The following is a 16,592-nucleotide window of genomic DNA, read 5'->3' on the forward strand; positions in this document are numbered from 1 at the left end:
CTTATCCATAGATGTTGCGGTTACCCCAGGAGGATGAACCACGGCCGCGCCGGAACGATCTTCTTAAGATGCCGATGCAAGGACTCAGAGAGACATCAATATGATTATGCAGCTGAGCCAACTTTATTGCGCAGGTTACATACTTTTATACCCCTTGAACATATGTTATTTTTAGAATAATTGTTAAGCAGTGGTTCTTGCTCTGTCCTTGCGAGATAAGTAGTGTCCAATTAGTTCTTCTTTTCCCACACATACCAGGGCCATCTGGTTCCACCGCAAACTTACTCCCTCATCGTTGCCTGGTCAACGGTGCACTACTTCTCAAAATTCAGTGATCTGAACATGCTGTTTTGTTCGCACTGCTACAAAGATAAGCACATACAACCTCCTTTCCTAAGCCAGTTCTCCACAATTCCCCCTTTTTCTTTTTGTGCTAACAAAACAGCAGAAAGTAGTTTGGACAGTAAGTGTTTTACAATGTCAAGTATAAATTTACTGCAAAATCACAAACCGCATTAGTAACATAACTACACCTTGTACACAGCATCCCAATCATCTGACCTTCAGCTCTCTTCATTTTGTGTAAAACTTTGTAACAGCATTGAAAGGTTCATTTAGGCTATCACAACTTAGTCAAGGTTTCAATAGTTAACACGCTGAATGTAAGAAAAGATACAAGGCAATCATATCATAATGACAAGAAATACTATTAAACTTATTAACAAAAGAACAAACATATATTCTACCTACGGCTTAAGTTCCTGCAACCTGAAAAACAGTCCCTGAGGGTATCATTCTTTGTGACTCAGTAATTGATTAGGAAGAATCTTTTAATTTTTATATACTTTGATATAGTGGTTTTCTAATGTTCCCTAAGATTCATATAACACGAGCCCTTAAAATCTTCACCATCATACCTTTGGTTAATTATGGAAGATCAGTGGTGGCACAACATTGTTAAGTTGCCTGTCAGACAGAATCAATATCAGTGGGTAAACCTGCTAGAGCATCACTGGTGGTATAATTTTCCTTTGCTAGCTAACATCCTAACTTGGTGACTGTGATTAAAACTCGAGTGGTGCTGTTTCAGGATATGCTGGATCTGAGAAACAGGACATCTCAAGAACAGGAGCAAGCAAACTGCACATTCAGAGTAGCACAAAGGGTTAAAGTTTAAGTCAACATACACTCAGACACATGCAGACATCTATTTTCAGATAGGAGTAAGCACGAAGCAGAAATTCCTTAAACAAGTGCATTATTAGCTATTAGCCCTTGAGAAATGGCAAATCACCAGAAAGAATAGAGAAAAGGAACATACCAGTGGTGGATGTGAAAGGCAGTGCTAGCAAGGCGTCCCCTGCTTCAAGGTGCACTTTTCCTCTCTCACCCATCACAGATTTCCTCCAACTTTAATTTTTCTCAGAGTTTGCAAAGTTTTTCCATTTGTACACTGCATATGCGTGGCCAGTGCATGATGCAGAATCCAAAAGGAACACCTGTTTGCAAAGCAGAATAAACTATCAAGATTAGCTCTATCTAAAAATATTTACAGTCATAAATATCAATTGTCCTAATGCTATCAGAATACTTTGTTCCTTCCCAAGATCATTCCTTTGCCTGGGATTCTTTTTCAGGTTTGTTTTAACAAATTAGAAAAGAGCTAATTGATAGGCTAACAACATAACTGCGTTCTAAATACATTAAAAGTGCTATTTCCATAGGTTACAACATTAGTAACATCAAATCCTATCTAATTCACACTCGATTCACTACTAAAATAGAAAAAGCACACAACAACCTAGATAATGCCTAATAATTCTGATTCTTAAGGCTACATTGGTAACACAGAAAAATCACACATTTTTGTCATACCATGATCAGTGTTATTAGTGAGATACCATTCAATGGCTAATCCAGCTGTTCTTCATCACATACTATGGCATACATAAGTTATCAAAAAGTACAACAATCTGCAAAAAGAAAAAGACAATAAGAAAGAAACACACAACCCCAGTCCTTATCAGGGTTGGATGCTATTTTCTGCCTTGAGATAAGGCCAAATGGTATCAGGCCGGAATCCATGTAAGGTACTCATGTTTTCCCGTTGATCCATGTGATGTAGTTATTTCTGGTCATGCCAAGGGCGAACACAGTGAGCAGGAATCCAAATTGGTCCATTCTGATCTGTAGAGACACAAGAATAACCCCTACCGGAGAAGATTAGTGTGGCTGGTCCAGACCATTCTCCTGTTGTTGGATCCCTATACCAAGACCTCCATTATGATGACTGCATTGTGGACATGTTTGTACAAACAGTCTTGCATCAGCTTGACTGATATGAAACTGCCACTGCAATCCTTTGTGGTGAATGATATTCTCTCAGCTTATTAGATATAGGTAATCTGTCATTGCCTTTCTCTTTGTTTGTCAATGGCATCCTTCTTAGACATTGTAGACATTGCTGCCTAATATCCCCCACATCCCCCTTTTCTTTTTGCCATTGACGAACAACTGCAAAGGCATGAGTACTTTGGACATAGATAACAACCGATAACCTAAGGTCTGGACAAGACCTATAAGATATTCCTGCTTTGATTATTTTGCTGATTTCCTGCAATGTATTCGTAGCTTCCTTAGTCAAGGTAATTTTAGTATTGGCGGACCATTTTCTTCTAAGTAATTGTACTAGTGGTTCTAAGTGACGATTTGTGATCCCTACTGTAGGTCGTAACCACTGTATATGGCCCAGAACTGTTTGTAAATCAGTTACGTTGTGCACATTCACATCAAGCTCTGCAACTTGCGGTCGAATCATTGCGTTAGACAAAGACCAACCAAGATACAAATAAGGACTTGACCGTTGAACCTTCTCAAGAGCTACCTTAAGGCCGAACTCCTTAAGATGTTCAACAGTGATTTTTTTCCCATTGTTTTGTAATGATTCCTGCTGGCAAAAAAGGATATCATCCATATAATGATAAATAATAGTATTGGGATTTTGCTGCCTGATTGGTACCAACACCGTAGCTACAAAAAGTTGACACAGTGTTGGAGAATTTTTCATGCTTTGCGGTAAAACAACCCATTCGTATTTCTGTGCAGGTTGCATTTTGTTTATGGCAGGTACTGAGAAGGCAAAACGTTTACAATCTTGCTATGCTATAGGAATCGTAAAAAAGCAATCCTTAAGGTCTATGATCAGTATATGCCAATTTCTGGGCAACATACATAGGGATGGCATACCAGGTTCTAAGGTTACCATAGTCTCCATCTGATCATAAATTTTTTTTTGGAGATCATGTAGCAAACGCCATTTTCCAGTTTTTTTTAAGGATTACAAAGATTGGAGTATTCCAGGGGCTTGTAGAGGGACGAATATGCCCTGCTATCATTTGTTCTTGAACCAATTGTCATGTTATTTCAATGCGCTATTTTGTCATAGGCCGCTGTTCCACCCATACTGGCTCGTTAGTTTTCCAACTAAGAGGAATCGGTGGCAGCGCAACAGTGGCCACTATCCTAAATTTTGATTTGTTAGTTGCACACCCAATTGACCGAGTATGTCTCATCCAACCAACATTTGTAATCCTCCAGGCAGAGGGGCTACATGCAGCAAGCATGGCACTGGTCTCTCATGTACTATTTTTACTGTTACAGGATTAACAGCCTGTTTAGTTTCAGCTGCACAGCCCACCCTGCTAATTCCAGTCACTACCTTTGTCAGCCAATCCAAGGGCCACTTGTCTGTTGCCACAATCGAAATGTCAGCCCCAGAATCGAGCAATGCTGTTACCTGAATCTGTTTTAATTGACAGTATAACATGACACTGATGGTAGGTCGCTCCCCTAGATCAGTGACTAAGCAGACCGTTGCCCCTGTGGAACCGAAAGCACCTGACCGCTCACAGTCCATTCCAGGATTCTGAGGAGTGGCTGGAATGGGGATAAATTGCCCAATTCGAGTCCCTTTAGGGATAAAGACTGGAGCATTAACTGTAAAAACCATAGCATTAATCACCCCTTTATAATCAGCATCAATTACCCCTGGTATTAGAACTACATGTGATACTCCGAGAGAGGACCGTCCCATTAGTATCGCATGTAGTTTACAAGTGGTAGATAGTGGTCCCACAGCATCAAATAAAACTTTTTGCATCTGTGTATCTGTTATATGAACATCTACTGCTATTGCCACATCCACTCCAAGGCTTCCTCGGGTTTGTGGATGGTGGATATCGAGATATCCTGTTCCCTTGACCCTGATATTTGTGTCCCTGCGTGACGGGGTTTCGCGCTGCGCTTCCCGTTTCCCTGCTTCCTACAGGTTTTGGAATCGTGTGTAGGTTGGCTACATTTATTAAACCACACCTGTTTTGTACACTGACGCCTCATATGTCCAAGCGATCCGCACTTATAGCATTTAATGTTTTCCCAAATTCGTGATTCTTTCCCACCTTTGCCTATTGCTGCTTGCACAGCAGCGGCGATATGTGATGCTTGTTGTCTCTGTTCTGTTCTCGCTATGTGTTGTAACATAACCTCTACCGGGTACACACCTTGTGGAAGGGTCGCAAGAATTGACTTGGTAGCCCCATTAGCATTATCATGAACCATTACTCGAAATAATTGCTGTTTCGTCTCCTCTGGTAATTCACTATCATGAATCGCAATCCACATACGATCAACAAAATGTGTAAAAGGCTCAGTTACCTCTTGGCGCACAGAAGCGAAAGCTGGCTCTCTCTTTCCAGCTGGTATAGCAAAAATAGCTTCTAGGGCTAGTTGGGGAGATAACTGATGAAAATTCCTTGGGAATGTGAGCTGAACCTCTCCACTACTGTACTGCCCAGCACCTATCAGCATATCAGTGGTAAGGCCATTAAGGGGATTGTTGGGCTGATGATTTGTCGCCGTGACTTTACCTGCCCGATCTGCCCATTCCTGATTGAATAAAAGCAGTTCAGAAGGGGATAATAACAAATGCGCAATATTTTTGACATCAAGTGGTAACAAAACATCTGCAGTAAAAATCCACTGAATAATTTGTTTATACGCCTCAGATTTTAAACCATATTCAGTAACAGTCTTTCTCGCCTGCTGCAATAGCTTCCAGTCGTGCGACTCCCATCGAGCCGTACCAGCCTGATCATAGATGACTGGACACAGTACACGGGAGGCTGCTTGCCATTCCCCGTCTAATATTGTGTCCCGTATAACTCCAGACCAACGAGAAACTGCTGGCCGGGGCCCTGCCGGTGGTATCAGCAATAGTAGAGCGGATGGAATGGCCATCTGAGACCCCGGCGCTGCAGGTGTTGCAATCTTAAGCTCCAGTTGCCGAAGCCGTTCTGTTAGGGATTTAATCTCCTTTTCTAACTGCGCCAGATCTGTATGAGTCTCTCCGTCAGGCTCAGTTTCCGAGGGTGGCATGACAGCGGCTTGCGGAGGGTGGGGGGTGCGGAGAGGGTCAGCTTGCGGGGGGAGGGTGGGGGGAAGCGACGAGCGGCAACGGCGCGGGGCGGAGGGGGGGGGAGGAGACGGCGAGCAGCTACGGCGCAGGGTGGAGGGGGGGGAAGGAGGCAGGGGTGCAACAAAAGGTGTCGAGTTCCCTGCTACCCGGGCGGGCATGAGGTTGGAATCCGAGATTGAGTCCCGACAGGAGCTGCTTTCCGTGGTAAGGGGCGGCGGCGGGGGTGGAGGGGGGGGGGCATGGGGAACAGTCGGAAGAATTTGCCCTTTCCCGTCGAATTAGTTTGAGCGCTTCCAAATCAGGGCTATCCTGCTCCTTTACTTGTTCAGTACCAGTCATTTCAGCAGACTGAGCCCCCTCTCTGCCCTCTACAGAGGAAGATTCCAATGCCGCTTTTACTTGGGCTGCTGTTGAACAAAGGGGGTGCCCTATGCCTGGTGATGGAAAGTCTAACAGGTTTATCGTAGTCGTTGGAGATGTAGTTGGAGTGGAGGGAGCAGACAGGGCTTGGACAGCCGCTGCTACAACCTGACACTCTGCCTGCATATGGTTCAAGCTATTGATAATGGCCCGCCAGGTTGGGCCTAGCGATACTAATTGTTTTCCCTCTTTTTTATCTTCTGTAACTGCGTTCCACATATAATTTCCAATCTCACGCCACTCAGAGACACTGAATATCAGTGCAACCTCTGATAAATGTCCATTTTTTCGGGCCCATTTTATCAGCTCCAAAATGCCTTTTGGAGATGCCTGCTTGCCTCCCTTAGAGAGAATACATAGAAGCAGTTTCTCCGCAGCTTCCCACTCCATTTTGGCACAGAGGGCAGGTCGCGACCCCGCTTCCAGCTACCGCAAAACTTACGTCGTTTAGAATGCTGCAGTGCCAACCGTCTGTGAAGCACCGGTCACCTTCCTCACGTCCCAAGCTCGGCAGTGGCTTCAGGGTCCCAGTTCGGGCGCCAGATGTTGCGGTGACCCCAGGAGGATGAACCACGGCCGCGCCGGAACGATCTTCTTAGGATGCCGATGCAAGGACTCAGAGAGACATCAATATGATTATGCAGCTGAGCCAACTTTATTGCGCAGGTTACATACTTTTATACCCCTTGAACATATGCTATTTTTAGAATAATTGTTAAGCAGTGGTTCTTGCTCTGTCCTTGCGAGATAAGTAGTGTCCAATTAGTTCTTCTTTTCCCACACATACCAGGGCCATCTGGTTCCACCGCAAACTTACTCCCTCATCGTTGCCTGGTCAACGGTGCACTACTTCTCAAAATTCAGTGATCTGAACATGCTGTTTTGTTCGCACTGCTACAAAGATAAGCACACACAACCTCCTTTCCTAAGCCAGTTCTCCACACATAGACACTCTGCTTTGTCATTTCCAAACACTAGCTCTTCAACATCAAAACACTCTCTGATATAGAGAGCTATGCCACCACCCTTTCTTCCCTGTCTATCCCTTCTGAAGAGCTTGTAGCCATCAATCCCAGTATTCCAGTCATGGGAGAGGTCCCACCATGTTTCTGTAATAGCCGCAAGGTCATAGTTAGCCTGCCTCACAATGGCTTCAAGCTCTTCTTGTTTATTGCCCATGCTGCGTGCATTGGTATAGATGCACTTCAGCTGAGATATCTGCCTCGCCCCTTTCTCCAGCACAGCCTGCTTAGGCTCTTTACTGGTGAGCCCTGTTTTATCCTCTTCCCCCGTCACAGCTAGTTTAAAGCTCTCTCAATGAGTCCAGCTAGCTCCTGTGCTAGGATTCGTTTCCCCCTTTGGGATAGGTGCGTCCCATCAACAGATAGCAGGCCAGGAACTGAGTAAACTGTCCCATGGTCAAAAAACCCAAAGTGTCTATCTCTACACCAACCTCTCAGCCAGTTATTCATCACCTGTGTTTTCCTAGCCCATTCTGTGTCTTTCACCACCCCAGAAGGTATGGAAGCAAACACCACTTGTGCTCCCACCCCTTGAACTAATCGCCCTAATCCCCTGAAATCTCTTTTCATAGTTCGCAGACTTCTCTGAGATATTTCATTGCAGTCTGCCTGAACTACGAGTAATAGGTAGTAGTCGGTGGGGCGTATCAAGTCCGGGAGTCTTCTAGTAGTGTCCCTGATCCGAGCACCAGGGAGACAGCACACTTCCCTGCGGTTTGGGTCTGGTCTGCAAATGGGGCCCTCAGTTCCCTTTAGAAGGGAGCCACCCACTACGATCACCTTCCTTTCTTTCTTGGCAGCAGCAGTCTCAATGCACGGAGGTGACTGCCTTGCCATTGGTGACCTCCTGCGGGAATCTTCCTGCACTTCACCCCTTATCACCTCTTCAACTTCCAATGCTGCAAATCTATTGCTTAGGGGGATCTGGGGACACTGGGGAGGCAGAGGGGGAGATCGCCCACGGTACCGAGCAGGGACTCTCTGCCAGCCCTCCCTATCCCTCAGATATCCCCCTTCTGCCCTACGGGGACAGGTCAGGGAGTCCACCACCAACTGTGGGGGATCTCCCTGGTGCCCTTCTCTCTGGCTCTCTAGGGAGTTACTCCACCAGTCAATCTCCCGCTCACAGTCCCTGATGGCCCTCAGTCTCTCAACCTCCTCTTTCAATTCAACCACCATGTTAAGCAGATCTTCCACCTGCTCACACCTTGCACAGGAGAACTGCTTAGCACCCTCATCTAGTAGTAGCAGGCTCTGGCACTCCTTGCAACCAGAGACCTGTGTAGCCACACTTCTAGGCAGACCTTCTGTCTGGGTCGCCACAGCCTTCTTAAGGCAAGCCCTCTGTCTTGTAGAGACCATGGCACAAAAAAAAAAAAATAAAAACAAAGAAATGAAAAAAAATTGAAAGTAAATAAATAAATAATAGTTTATAATAATATATATATAGATATGAATTGTAATGTGATAATTCGCTGCCCTCCCTGAGCCCTTCATGGATATACCCCTTCAGCCCTATTCAGCTGAGGGGTGTGGGCGAGGGCGCTGAAACCCTGGCAACGCCTATGCCTCGTTAACGCCTACCTCGTTAACACCTGTGCCTCGTTAACGCTTCGTTAACCTCTCGCGAGAACAGCCGTTGGGACTGCCTGCTCTCACTCGGTTCCCGAGAGACTGGAACCTCCTGAAAACCCACCCTGTACCTCAATCAGCCACTGCAGCTCCGGCTGTGCCGACTTCAAAGCAGTTGATCACGAGGACTGAGCCAATCGAGCTACTGAAGAGCAGAAAAATAACCATCAGGTAGATCGAGCTGCCAAAATGGAGGTGTCTCAGATCGATTTGGACTGGCAGAAAAAAGGAGAGCTATTTTTAGCTCGGTGGGCCCATGAGACCTCGGGCCATCAAGGAAGGGATGCGACCTATAAGTGGGCTAGAGACCGAGGGGTGGACTTAACTATGGATGCCGTTGCACAGGTTATCCATGAATGTGACACATGTGCCATAATTAAACAGGCCAAGAGGATGAAACCCCTCTGGCAGAAAGGGCGATGGAAAAAGTATAAATATGGGGAGGCGTGGCAGGTTGATTCTATCACCTTGCCACAAACTCGCAATGGTAAGCATTACGTGCTCACCACGGTGGAGGCAACCACTGGGTGGCTTGAGACATACGCAGTACCCCATGCTACCGCCCGAAACACCATCTTAGGGCTCGAGAAACAAGTCCTATGGCGACATGGCACTCCATAAGTTCATAAGTTCATAAGGTTGGAAAGGACCTATAAGATCATCTAGTCCAACCATCCTCCTATCACTATCTCTACCCAACTACTAAATTAAGTCCTTTAGCACCTCATCTAAACGCTTCTTGAACAGCGCTAGGGATGGTGCCTCAACCACCTCCCTAGGCAGGCCATTCCAGTTCCTGACCACTCTTTCAGAAAAGAAATGCTTCCTCAGGTCTAATCTAAATCTTCCCCGGCGCAACTTGTGGCCATTCCCTCTCGTCCTGTCATTACTTATCAGGGAGAAGAGGCCTACCCCCTCCTCACCACAACCCCCCTTCAGGAAGTGGTATAGTGCAATAAGGTCTCCTCTGAGCCTCCTCTTCTCCAGACTGAACAATCCCAGCTCCCTCAGCCGCTCCTCATAAGACTTGTGCTCCAGGCCCCTCACCAGTTTTGTTGCCCTTCTCTGAACAAAGAATTGAGAGAGAATTGAGAGAGATTTGAGTCCGATAATGGGACTCATTGTCTCAGAGAGAATTGAGTCCGATAATGGGACTCATTTCAAAAATTCTCTTGTGGATATCTGGGCCAAAGAACATGGCATTGAATGGATCTACCATATCCCCTACCATGCACCAGCTGCTGGTAAGATTGAGCGCTACAACGGGTTGTTAAAAACCACGTTGAGAGCAATGGGTGGCGGGACATTCAAGCACTGGGAGAAGCATCTGGCAGAAGCCACCTGGTTGGTCAACACTAGGGGATCAGTCAACCGAGAGGGTCCTACACAATCCAGAACCCTACAGACCATAGAGGGAGATAAGGTCCCTGTGGTACATGTGAGGAGCATGTTGGGAAAAGCGGTGTGGGTCCTTCCAGCCTCTGGAAAGGGCAAACCCCTCCATGGAACCGTTTTTGCACAGGGACCTGGGTGCACCTAGCGGGTAATGGATAAAAATGGGGACGCCCAGTGTGTCCCACAAGGGAATTTGATATTGGAGGAATGCAGTCTGTAATTACATGTATATGTATGTAAATATATATGTTTCTATGTAACTTATGTTATTACTGTTTTAATTATGTATAGATGTGCGTTAAGCATGACATGATGATGTGGAATAAGGGGTGGAATGTTGTGGTTTTGATGCCGGTATTCCACATCAGAGCATCATGCAGCAGTGAAGGAGTTAATGCTGTGGGAGCAGCAGAGGGGCGGAGCTCCGCACAGGATGCAGGCGGCGCTCGGTCTGGGCGCGTTGCTCTGGGCTGCCGTGGAGGTTCAGCACTGTGTGCTTCCCCTGCAGTTCCTCCTTAACGTAAGTTCACAGCTTTTGGTTTGGAAATTTTTATCTCTTTCTCAATTGTTCAATTTTATTAGATTTAGTAAAGTTACCGTTCCTTCTCAGATCGTGCCGTTGTTTTCTTGTAGACCCATCTCTTCCCGCTGTTTCCCCCTCCCCCCCGGAGCGCGGCTCTGCTCGGGCGGCCGCGCGGCCACTGATGCAGTTTCTTTCTCTCTCCCCTCTCCCTTCTCGGTTTCCCGTGGGTCACTGTCACGAACAACACCGTGACAGGAGGGCTTCTTGTTGAGACCGTAGGGCGGCTCTCCCGCATTGGAGGGCTTCTTGTTGAGACCGGACGGCGGCTCTCCCGCATTGGAGGGCTTCTTGTTGAGACTGGACGGCGGCTCTCCCACATCGGAGGGCGGCTATATTGGACTGGAGAGTCTGATTGTCAGTTAAAAGACTCTCTGGATCAGGAGACTGTCCCTTTCGGCTCAGAGACTCTCTCGCTCTATTTCAAAAACTCTATGCCTCTCTGGGATAGTATTGAATAAGGCCCGGTAAGCATCAGCCAGACCCCAAATAATTTGGGCCTCCTCAGATCTGTTTGAGCCGCAACATCCCTGTCTCAAATATCTGCTTAAGTTCTCAGGATCTTGCAGGTGTTCAGGAGAAAAGTTCCATGACACCGGTGATACCCATTTCTCTAAAGTCTCTCCTAAGTCCCTCCAAACTCCCTGCCGGTCAGTATTCTCTGGCTCTGGGGAAGGCTTTCTCAAAGTATTATAAATACAGATACTGATGAAGAGTACGTTCAGGGAGACTGATACCACAGTCATAACAAGCATTGGATGAGCATTCAGAAAACGCATAACGAATTCAAAGGAGAGGCCAGGAGTCTGTTTAAAAATCATAAGTTCCATAGAGTTAGCAATTCCATCTGGAGTTACTCCCTCTGGAACTGAATGCCACATCATATACAAAAGCCAGGAAGGTATTTCCATCAGTGTTTTTAGTTTATCATATAGAGACCAAGCACCATGGATCAGACTGGCAAACTTAATTAAGTCGCAGTATGTTCTGAGCATTAGAAGGGAGAAACCGATGAAATGCAGTCCCTTTAAGACCAGTTTAAAAAGACAAAGCTTTTTTTTTTCCTTTCTTTTTTTTTCTTCACTAAAACTAGCTGGCAGCACCCAAAAAGTTTACAAATATCCCAGGACAACTGGCAGTACGCCCAGACTTCAAGGTCGTGTTTTGCCGTACAGCACCTGCAGTACAGATAAGCTAACGAAGCTCTGAGAGCAAAGAGAGATACGTTCTAAAAGTATGTCTCTGCCCGGCTAAGGCAGCTGGTTTTGCCCCACGTTGGGCACCAAAAATGTCAACGGTTTACGGGCAGGTTTGGCCCGGTTCCGTGACGATTGGTGCGGGGGACCCACACCCCAGGAAAGGGGAAGGAAGAAAGGGAAAAGGGAAAAGGGAGATGGGCCTAGGAACAAAACAGCGGCAACGATCTGAGGAGGAAAGCTAATTTACTAAATAAGATATCGGAAAGCAAAATAACACAATATAATACAATATAATTGGAATTAAAGCTAATAAATTAAATAAAATGAGCAAGAGAGAGTGTCGATAAACCGAAGGCCTTACGCTAACGCTGAAGGCGGACGGCAGCGAGCACCCACTGCTGAGTCGATCCCCAAGGAAAGAGATTGTCCCGTGACCGCAGACAGTGTTTATCTTTCCCTCTGAGCGTAAACACGTAAGAACGCAAAGCACCGCAAAGTCCTCTGGGGAATGTAGTTCTTCTTTTCTTCTTAGACAGGTATACCTGGAACTATCGATGATCTGTGGAGCTGGAGCATTAACTCTTTAACTCTAAATGCACTACATGATGTTATGATGTGGAATACCAGTACCAAAAATCATAAAACCATGACACCATGTTAGGCGGCATGCTGCCATCAACCAATCTTTAATAGAAAGGTTTTCATTATTGTAGTGGACAGCTGCGTATAACCCTTGCCTCAAGGCTGGGTTTATTGTTATGGACACCAATTTTGACATCTCCGTCCCATTTACTAGTGCACTTTCAGCTCCTGCATCCCATAACCTTAGGAGCCACGATGGTACGCTTTCCCTTTGTTTTTGATGGAACCGCTGTTCTAGGTTCATCAACTCACTAACCGTATATGGATGTGATGTCATGTTAAAGCAGGTTGCAGCAGGGGGCCATTGGTCAGGGGGCACCCCTGCTTGTCTCTCTTGTACCTTATTTGGTTTTTGAGTTATAATAGGCTAGATCTCAAATGAATCCATCATAGATGGAGTTTCGAGATCTGCCTTAGAGATCATATTTTTTGAAATATCTAAGTCTGCCTCTACTGATTTTTGGATGTCCTCTACCAATATACTCTGTATCTGTCGTATTGGAATATTTAGGTCAGGTGTTTTGGTTGTTAATGTACCCAGCTGCTGCTCAAGTTTTTCAATATGCTCTCTTAATAATTGGGTTTCATTTTCCAGGATTGATATTTGCAGTGTCTAATTCATGTATGGCCATTACTAGAGGCCAGGTGTCATGGTTTTATGATTTTTGGTACTGGTATTCCACATCATAACATCATGTAGTGCATTTAGAGTTAAAGAGTTAATGCTCCAGCTCCACAGATCATCGATAGTTCCAGGTATACCTGTCTCAGAAGAGAAGAACTCCATTCCCCAGAGGACTTTGCGATGCTTTGCGTTCTTACGTGTTTACGCTCAGAGGGAAAGATAAAAACTGTCTGCGGTCACGGGATACTCTCTTTCCTTTGGGATCGACTCAGCAGTGGGTGCTCGCTGCCATCCGCCTTCAGCGTTAGCGTAAGGCCTTCAGTTTATCGGACACTCTCTCTCTTGCTCATTTTATTTGATTTATTAGCTTTAATTCCAATTATATTGTATTATATTGTGTTATTTTGCTTTCTGATATCTTATTTAGTAAATTAGCTTTCCTCCTCAGATCGTTGCCGCTGTTTTGTTCCTAGGTCCATCTCCCTTTTCCCTTTTCCCTTTCCCCCTTCCCTTTTCCTGGGGCGTGGGTTCGTGGGTCCCCCGCACCAATCGTCACGGAACCGGGCCGAACCTGCCCGTAAACCGCTGACATTTTTGGCGCCCAACGTGGGGCAATACAGCAGGAGAAGTTTTTGAGAAAGGAGAGAGAATAATCCAGATCCTTCTGCAAGCTGGCTTTGCTATCAAGCGAAGCAAAGTGAAAGGGCCTGCACAGGAAATTCAGTTCCTAGGTATAAAGTGGCAAGATGGACGTCGTCACATCCCTACAGATGTGATTAACAAAATCACTGCCATGTCTCCACCCACTAGTAAGACGGAGACCCAAGCTTTTTTGGGTGTAGTGGGCTTTTGGAGAATGCATGTTCCAAACTACAGTCTCATTGTGAGCCCTCTCTATCGGGTGACGCGGAAGAAGAATGATTTTGTGTGGGGCCCTGAGCAGCAGCAGGCTTTTGAGCAAATTAAGCAGGAGATAGCCCGTGCCGTGGCCCTGGGGCCAGTGTGGACGGGACAGGATGTAAAGAACATCCTCTACACTGCTGCTGGAAAGGAAGGTCCCACTTGGAGTTTGTGGCAAAGAGCTCCTGGAGAGACCCGAGGCCGACCCCTTGGATTCTGGAGTCGGGCGTACAGGGGGTCTGAGGAGCGCTACACTCCAACTGAGAAGGAGATCTTAGCCGCGTACAAGGGGGTTCGAGCTGCTTCCGAAGTAATCGGTACTGAAACGCAGCTCCTTCTGGCACCTCGATTGCCAGTGCTGAACTGGATGTTCAAAGGAAAGGTTCCCTCTACCCATCATGCTACTGATGCCACTTGGAGTAAGTGGATTGCGCTGATTACACGGCGAGCTCGGATGGGGAACCTCAGTCATCCAGGAATCCTAGAAGTGATCATGGACTGGCCTGAAGGTAAAAAGTTTGGAACAACATCAGCAGAGGAGGTATCACGTGCCAAAGAGGCCCCACCATATAATGAACTACCAGACAATGAAAAGAGATATGCCCTGTTCACAGATGGATCCTGTCGCATTGTGGGTAAGCACCGCAGATGGAAATCTGCTGTGTGGAGCCCCACACGACGAGTTGCTGAGGCCACTGAAGGAAAAGAAGAATCAAGTCAATTTGCAGAGGTAAAGGCTGTCCAGCTGGCCTTAGATATTGCTGAACGAGAGAGGTGGCCAGTGCTTTATCTTTACACTGACTCATGGATGGTGGCAAATGCTTTATGGGGGTGGTTACAGCAATGGGAACAAAATGGTTGGCAACGGAGGGGTAAACCTATTTGGGCTGCTGAACTGTGGAGAGACATTGCTGCCCGAATAAAGAATATGGCTGTAAAGGTGCGCCATGTAGATGCTCATGTTCCTAAGAGCCGGGCAACTGAGGAACAACAAAATAACCATCAGGTAGATCGAGCTGCCAAAGTTAAGGTGGCTCAAGCAGACTTGGACTGGCAACACAAGAGTGAATTATTTTTAGCTCGATGGGCCCATGAGACCTCTGGCCATCAAGGAAGAGATGCAACATATAAATGGGCTAGAGACCGAGGGGTGGACTTAACTATAGATGCCATTGCACAGGTTATCCATGACTGTGATACGTGCACCACAATTAAACAAGCCAAGAGAATGAAACCTCTTTGGGAAGAAGGGCGATGGCAAAAGTATAAATATGGGGAGGCGTAGCAGGTTGATTATATCACCTTGCCACGATCTCGCAGTGGTAAGCGTTATGTGCTCACCATGGTGGAAGCAACCACTGGGTGCCTTGAAACATATGCAGTACCCCATGCTACTGCCCGAAACACCATCTTAGGGCTCGAGAAACAAGTCCTATGGCGACATGGCACTCCAGAGAGAATTGAGTCCGATAATGGGACTCATTTCAAAAATTCTCCTGTAAATACTTGGGCCAAAGATCATGGTATTGAATGGATTTATCATATCCCCTATCACGCACCAGCTTCTGGTAAAATTGAAAGGTACAATGGGTTGTTAAAAACCACGTTGAAAGCAACGGGTGGCAGAACATTTAAGCACTGGGAGAAGCATTTGGCAGAAGCCACCTGGTTGGTCAACACTCGAGGATCCATCAATCGCGATGGTCCTGCCCAATCCAGATCTCTACCTACTGTAGAGGGAGATAAGGTCCCTGTAGTACATGTGAAGAACATGTTGGGAAAAGCAGTTTGGTTCCTTCCAGGTTCTGGAAAGGGTAAACCTCTCCGTGGAACTGTTTTTGCTCAGGGACCTGGGTCCACTTGGTGGGTGATGCAGAAGAATGGGGATGTTCAGTGTGTACCACAAGGGAATTTGATGTTGGGCGAGTGCAGTCGTTAATTCCATGTATATACTTATATATGTTGTGTGTGTGTGTATTTAGTGCATGTTAATCACTGTTCTTCTACACATATATATCAGACATGATGTAGTGATGTGGAATAAGGGGTGGAATGTCATGGTTTTATGATTTTTGGTAGTGGTATTCCACATCATAACATCATGTAGTACATTTAGAGTTAAAGAGTTAATGCTCCAGCTCCACAGATCATCGATAGTTCCAGGTATACCTGTCTCAGAAGAGAAGAACTCCATTCCCCAGAGGACTTTGCGATGCTTTGCGTTCTTACGTGTTTACGCTCAGAGGGAAAGATAAAAACTGTCTGCGGTCACGGGATACTCTCTTTCCTTTGGGATCGACTCAGCAGTGGGTGCTCGCTGCCATCCGCCTTCAGCGTTAGTGTAAGGCCTTCGGTTTATCGGACACTCTCTCTCTTGCTCATTTTATTTGATTTATTAGCTTTAATTCCAATTATATTGTATTATATTGTGTTATTTTGCTTTCTGATATCTTATTTAGTAAATTAGCTTTCCTCCTCAGATCGTTGCCGCTGTTTTGTTCCTAGGCCCATCTCCCTTTTCCCTTTTCCCCTTCCCTTTTCCTGGGGCGTGGGTCCGTGGGTCCCCCGCACCAATCGTCACGGAACCGGGCCGAACCTGCTTGTAAACCGTTGACACCAGGCTACTGCAGAGGCAGCTAGCCACCGCTCCTTCATTATGACTACATCTTTATCTAATCCAACAAAGTAGTCAGTCAAAAAATTT

Source organism: Cyrtonyx montezumae, unplaced genomic scaffold, assembly GCF_038088225.1.
Source record: "Cyrtonyx montezumae isolate F1298 unplaced genomic scaffold, pur_monq_1.0 scaffold_9, whole genome shotgun sequence".
NCBI classification, from domain to species: domain Eukaryota; kingdom Metazoa; phylum Chordata; class Aves; order Galliformes; family Odontophoridae; genus Cyrtonyx; species Cyrtonyx montezumae.